Source organism: Frankliniella occidentalis, unplaced genomic scaffold (assembly GCF_000697945.3).
Source record: "Frankliniella occidentalis isolate FOCC.00 unplaced genomic scaffold, Focc_3.1 Scaffold86, whole genome shotgun sequence".
In the NCBI taxonomy this organism is placed as follows: Eukaryota; Metazoa; Arthropoda; class Insecta; order Thysanoptera; family Thripidae; genus Frankliniella; species Frankliniella occidentalis.
The window spans coordinates 996,220-1,003,402 of NW_026267215.1; positions in this window are offsets into that span (position 1 = coordinate 996,220).

The following is a 7,183-nucleotide window of genomic DNA, read 5'->3' on the forward strand; positions in this document are numbered from 1 at the left end:
GCCCCGCCCGCTGGCCTACATCCCCCGTGTCCTGCTCATGTCCTGAACATGCCTCTCGCCCCTCGCATATTGGATCACGAGAGCCCCCTTGTACAGGCGCCAAGATGATCGCCTCGCTTGGATTAAATGTGCCATCGGGCCGAGTATCGGGTGACGCGCTCTTGCTGCTGCGGCGGGCCGGGCGTACGGCTTCCGACGCGAAACCTCGTCAGCTGCAGCCAAGGCAGCAGTTTTGTTTCCGCTTTGCTTTGCTGAATTTGGGCGTCTGTCGACTGCAAAGTAAAGGTCACTGGTAGATGATCTGACAAGGAAACGCCTATACGTGGCGGCTATTGCACCAGGGTAGGGATCGAAGTGGATGGATATTTATTTGGAGCCCCGCACCTCATAACTTAGGTTCGAATCAAAGCAACACGTTACGCGCTAGTATTTTGTACGTCTTTCTACAAACTCTCATGAAAAGTTAAACCTACTTCTCATATCAGACAAATCTGTGCACAAAAGTGCATGGTTTCGTGCAAATGAATGCACAAATGTGTTCAAATCAACGCAGAAATGTGTGCAAGAATTTTGGTACCTAAAATCGTTTCCTGTTACACGAAAAATAAGCCACGCAACTCTACATTATTTGAACTCATTAAGTGGAAATGAGGAACTTTTACCTTTACGACAATACGATGCTGCCGACACTGCGTATGATATCTGCCAATTTAACCCCACAGGTTCACGTTGTTCACCAAATTTGATACTCCTGAAACACGAACTTCCAAAGAGAGTTTTTAGGATCAAGTTTCGACGCGCTCGCATGTGGAGCGGCCTAACGACGGAAGTGCGCTCGGCCCGGCGGCGCTGCTAACGCGTCCATTTGCCGTTTGTAGTTTCGGCGACGCCTCTCCGTCTCTCCAGGATGACAAATAGCTCCGGGACTAGCGGCGCTAGTGGACGACACATCTCCAGCGGAGGGCTTTACTATTTTATCAATCGCGTGGCGCGGCGCGGGGAGGAAGGAAAACGGAAGATTCCTGGAAAAAGAGAGGGGCGACCATTTCCGCTCGGCCAGGCCAGCAATTATCGAGCGCACTGGCTGGGCGGGCTGGACGGGCGGGCGCCGGGCGCGGGCAGGTGACGGCCACCGGTGGACGTGGATAGATTTGCTCACGATTAAAACCATCGCGAAAACATTCGGTGGCGTCTAGATTGAAAGAAATAGCAGCAAGACGCCGAGCACTCTCTCCCCTGCCTCCCGCCGTGCCCCGCCTGCACTTGAGTACCACGGGCCCCCCGCGGCCCCGGCAGCCCTGCCCGCCGCGGTGGCAACCTTTTTAAACAATTCATTAGCGGGCTCGCGGCCGCCGCCGCCGCCGGTTCCGGGAAGCGCCGCGCGTGGGGCGGACATGAAGCCTGCGCCGCGTGTTCACACATTGACACGCACGCACACTCTCACACCAACACACAGAAACACACTTACTCTCACTTACACAGGCAGCGCAACGCCGCGCGGACAACCGAGCCGCAAGGTACTTTCCACGGAACTTAGCAGCACGGCAGCGGCAGCAGTGGCGGCACGGCACTGTACGGGGAACTAGGCTTTACGCGCCTTCCATGGCCCTTTCACACCCAATGGTACAGCCTTCTACTTTCAGAATAAATACAAGAGCTGGGCTGGTCATTTCATTAAAGCAGTATTAGAGGTTTTACTTTTGGCTTGATCACCAGTTTAGTAGAGACAATGTATTCAAAATTCTGAACCAGCTTATTAAAAATTGCATGATGCTATCTGTGCGCACCGACGCAGTTATCGGAACACTGTGACGTCGAACTCAATATGTGAATTGTGTTGCTTACCATATGTCGCATCCCAGCGAATGATCTTTGGCCGCCTTCCCATTAGTAGCATCGGTAGCATCCATCCTTAACGCAGAGTAGAAGTGGAGACGTTGCAGTTCAAATTAAGAGTCAGCCGCACTACGTACGTGCCGTGCCGTCGACGGCGCTGTGCGGTGCCCGCAGCACCATAACCCACGGCACACATCCCGCCCTCCTAGTTCCTTACAACGAACGACAGTCTTCATATTACAAAGAGTTAGGTTTGTTGTTTCTCTGATACGCGCGTCTTAGAGTCGAGCCAATCTCTGCTGAGTTCAAAAACAGCCCGTGTACCTTACAAACACCAGTGTGTGTATTACGATGAATATGGTTTTGTTACATTAAGTTAAGCCAAGCCGTACGCGCAAGACCAAGCCCAAGCCGAAACTCAAGCGCAATGAAACGAAATTTTCGGATTAAAGTAATAAGATTAACACAAGGACACAAGTTTGCCACAGTAGCGCCAATGCACTTAAATGCACATTAGCTGCGGCAGTGCGCAAAAAAATGAACACTACAAACACTAAAAACATTACTTCAATCCGAAATTTTTTTTCCATCGGGCTTGAGCAAGGGGGAAATCAATAGGGTCCGTAGCGTACGGGCTATTTCTGGTATTTCTCGGATATTTCTCCTGCCATTTCAGTTATTTCTCGCCCATTTCGGATTATTTCATGGTATTTCGCGGTATTTCGGATTATTTCAGGCGTATTTCGCGACTATTTCACCGACTGTTTCGCGTTTATTTCGGATTTATTTCGCTCTATTTCGCCTTTATTTCGGACTATTTCGGGGGAAGGTGTGCGAACTTTTTCGCAAGTGATTTCCCCCTCGGGCTGGAGTGTCGGCTTGGGGTTGCGCGTTCGGCTTGGCTTAACTTGCTACTGTATAACATTTGTACGATTAAGTTCGTCGTTCCATACAAATTGTCATAGTATAACGGGCTGAGAGTGCTCGGTTTATAATGGGCAACACCTGGTCCGTAATACAAACCATGCTTTTCGAATACAATTAATTTGTTTGTATTACAAATGCTCCAAATCCTTTGTAAGACATCACAAAGAGCAGTTGTTCTCAAGTAACTAACATTGAGTCCGTGAAAAGTGGCACGAAAATCCCACGTTGCATAGGTTGCACTGTAGTACAGTGCTCGGTTGAGGACTCTGCACACTGTCATTGAGACTCGCCATATTTGAATAATTATTGACGGGGAGGGGCCTAGGCCAGCCTCGTCCCGGTGCGGCTGCCAATGGCGGCATCGCGCGTGGGAACGCACCGCTGCACCGGGGCTTATCTGCAGGCGGCGCTGCAGCTCACTCTGTCTCTCTCACTCCCCCCCCCCTCTCTCTCACGTTCTTTTACACACACGCACACAGGCCAGCCGCTTGCCTGCTGTCCAAGGTTATCAGTCCATCATCACACCTGATCTCTGACCTAACCTAAACTGGGCTGTAGAGCGTGTGGCAGTTCCGTCCACCCGCCCCTCGTCCCGTCCGACACCATCTCTCCACTGCTAAACTTTCGACCGGTCGCTGACCGTTGTATTAATTTTGAAATATGAACTCACGTTTCTGTAAAAGTTCATGAAAAGGGTCAGACATATAAACATTTTCGACATCTGGTACAAATATCTTTTTATGGTTCGTTTGGTTTCAGGCGTTTTTCCCTGGGAGTTTGGGTCTCGGGGTTGAAAAAGTAAAACAAAGGTAGAACTTAAGCAGCCTGTACTGTAATGTATAAGTATAGTTGGTTCACGAAATTCTGACACACCGGCAGGCCTTTGGACCCGAGGTCTCATTGTAAGCGTCATTACGATGCGTGAAGGCCTGCTGCCGGAGGGTCCCCGGCCCTCGCCGGCCCCAGTGATACGGCTGCCAAACATCTTCGCGTCTCTTTTATGGGGGCCCGCTACCTGCGGGGGAGTGCGAAGTACGGCTTGGCAGCTCTAGCCTAGCGATCCGACCCTTATAATGAGTGTGACCATACTGCTTACGACGTCAACAAAGAAGGAGGGAGTGATTGTGTCCAAGTCCTTTGCGTGCCGGTGTGTCAGAATTTCGTGAACCAACTATAAGTAGCTATTTTAGCATTGCACTACGACTTAGCAAGGTTCAACGTCCCGCCTCTACTAGTGCAGAGTGTGGAGTGCCCACGAAGTAGGCAATATCTAGCCAACACCACTTATCTGCTAGTATGGTAACAAACTGTATGGTACGAACCCGCCGCCTTGTCATACAGCCCGCTACCGCTGCTATCGGGGCTGCTCCCGACACGTCAGCTCCCAGGAGCGGCGTGCTCCCATAAGAGCTGCAGCAGTGCTCGCCCAAGGTGCTGCCCTTGCCAGGACTTGAGTCGAGAACTTGAGTCAAAGACTTGAGTCCAGGACTTCCCACGACCCGCTGCTATCGGTACGGCCGGTGCCTTTTGCAAACGCTATGATTTGTTTGGCTATTCAGTTGGCGGCTCTGCAGCAGCCCGAGGATGTGTACTCTCTCTCTCTCTCTCTCTCTCTCTCTCTCTCTCTCTCTCTCTCTCTCTCTCTCACTCCCTCTCTCTGCTGTGTGTGTGTTTTACCAACGACCGCGACCAAAGAAGGTCAAACTCTACGCGTCCCTGCCGCTGCCGCCCGTGCCGCCCGAGTGCAGTGCAGCGCCTTCAGCCTCTACAAATTAAGGTAATTGGTGTTTGATCACGCGGCCGATCTGCCGCTACCGGCCGGCACATCCCGCCTACCTCGCTCCCGCTGCACCTGGGGAGCCTCCAGTCCCGACCAGTGCGGGCGGAGCCCTTGCGGAGCGGCCGTGTAAAATAATGCAGCATTTAAAGATGAGACCACCGATGGCTACAAGGGGCCGCGCGGGGAGCAGGGAACAACCTGCTGTCCTTCTGCTTCGTGCGGTCGGTGTAAATGCATTTCGTGCCGTGAAAAATATTTTATATTCATAAGAAATTTGCAGCCACGTCTTAGAGTCGTTCTGTGATCACACTGAAAACTCAGTGCACACAATTGCTCTAAAAACTCAACAATTGGTCACGATTTCGATTTCTTTTCAGATGCGTAGTTTTGGAAAGTCAGAGACATCTCCACTTTCCTCGTCAAAAAAGCTTCCAAACGAGCTACCATGCGATAGAGTTGAAACTGACCAATTTCCAAAGGTATCCGTCTGAAAGTAAGTAGTCACAACTGTTGAGTTTTCAGAGCAAATGTGTGCACGCCATTGTATATACAGAGTGCAATGTACATTGTTGAGTTTTCAGTGGAACACTCTCCATGCAAAGCAACTTTTTCTTGTTTCTAAAACTAGCAACAAAGCGTTTGTCCATAGCCGTAGACAAAAATGCAGTCATTGAGAACTTTAAATTTGGATTTTGGTGAAAAGGCTCATTTAGCATTTAGTGACTATTGTTATGACAATCTATGATTCCAAAACAAACCAGCGTCTCTCGCGCGTTCGGACCGCCACCAGCGTTTTGGCGCTTCACCAAACGTGGGTCGTAGTGTCGACGCGGTGGTCAGCACCGGGTCTCAGCACGCCGTTGGCGAGGTGTGGCGAGGTGTGGCGTGGCGTGGGCGTGTAGGGTGGGGCAGGGTGGGGTGCACAAACACGCAATTAGCTCAGGTAATCACTCGTGCGAACAGCCCTAGTCAGCCCCTCCCTCCCCCGGAGCGCGTGTTGTTCATAGAGGGTGGGGAAGGGGGGAGTATGTAATTTCCTTGTAAGACACACCACTGTACGCGGGTCAGGCGGTTGGGTGTTGGTAGCTCGTGGGGCTGGGTCAAAAAGAAACAAGCAGCAGGCCCGCTCTTCCGCCAAATGGAGTTGCCGGTGGAGCGAGATGAAGCTGGCAGGAGGTAGAGGCCGGGCCTGCTGCCTGCTTAGCCTGCCGGTCGCGTTTTTGGTCGGGACCAAAGGCCCGACTACGGGGTGGGTGATCCGCGCCGTCATTTTTTTTAAATGCTTATACTGTACCGTATTCACGCGTTGCGGACGGGTTGCATACTCGCACGGCATGACACCGTAAGGGTCTCGGTCTCCGGACGGTAGGCAAGCCCGCCCGCACGAGTGAATCTGGTACAGTATAAGCATAAAAAGAATGACGGCGCGGATCACCCACCCTGCACTTACCACTTATGTATCAACTGAAAGCTTTCAGGTGGACCTGCACTGGAAATGCAAGTGTGTGGCCTTTCCTCATGAGCAAATAAGACCACGGTAAGTAGAGCTGTGCGAATCGAGGTTTTTGCCTTCGAATCGAATCGAATTTCAAAAATTTTCTTCGAATCGGATCGAATCGAATTGGCTCAAAAATTTCGAATCGAATCGAATCGAATCAGTCCAAATTCGAGCCCGAATCGAATCGAAAAAAAATCTGTTGTATTTTTCGTATGCAATTCACGCGGTATTTTTAAACTTATTTAGACTGGCCCTGTACCGTAGATGTTCGACGACTGTACAACGTGTAGTGCGGGCATAGAGCGGGTGCCGCACACTAGACCCCAATGCGATTCGATGTCGAACCAACCCGATTCGAAATTTCGAATTATTCGACATCGAATCAGGCAAATTCGAAATCGAACGAATTCGAATCAGGCCGATTCGATTCGATTCGATATCGAACAATTCGCACAGCTCTAACGGTAAGGCGCCATAACACTACTTCATCTTCTGCTCTGTTTTGAAAAAGAATTAGACAAATCAATATTTTTTTACACTGATAAACTATAGTGTTCAACTGCTCAACACTTGCAAGTGTACAACTGCAAGTTAAATACTTGCAAGTGTGCAACTGCAATTTAAATACTTGCAAGTGTGCAACTCCTCGGTTGAGCACTTCCTACAGAGTGAGCGTTCAATCTACGGAAGTGTTCAGCCGAGGATTTGCACACTTACTTGCTAGTGCACACCTACCGAGTTGAACACTTTCAAGTATTCAACTTGTTGTTGCACACTTGCAAGTATTTCACTTGCAGTTGCACACTTGCAAGTATGTTGAGCAGTTGAAGTTGAACACTTAGTTTATCAGTGTAAAAAGGTCAGTTCCTGCTTTCCTGTATACCAAATACATTTTTGTCGAGGTCGAAATTTGTAGATAGATTGCAAGAGAACAAAAATGTAACCAATAAGATGGATTTCGATGAGCCCAGCTCGGTCATTTGACCACTTTTACTTTTTCGGTAGGCCCACGCAAAAGTGACGTGAGTGTTAAACGACGAAACTGATACTTTCCACACTTTCGCCCCTCTCACAGTGCTGCTGCCCTGCGCCCGCCGCCACCGCTGTCGACCTCAATGGCTACTGGATAATCATCTGTGTAC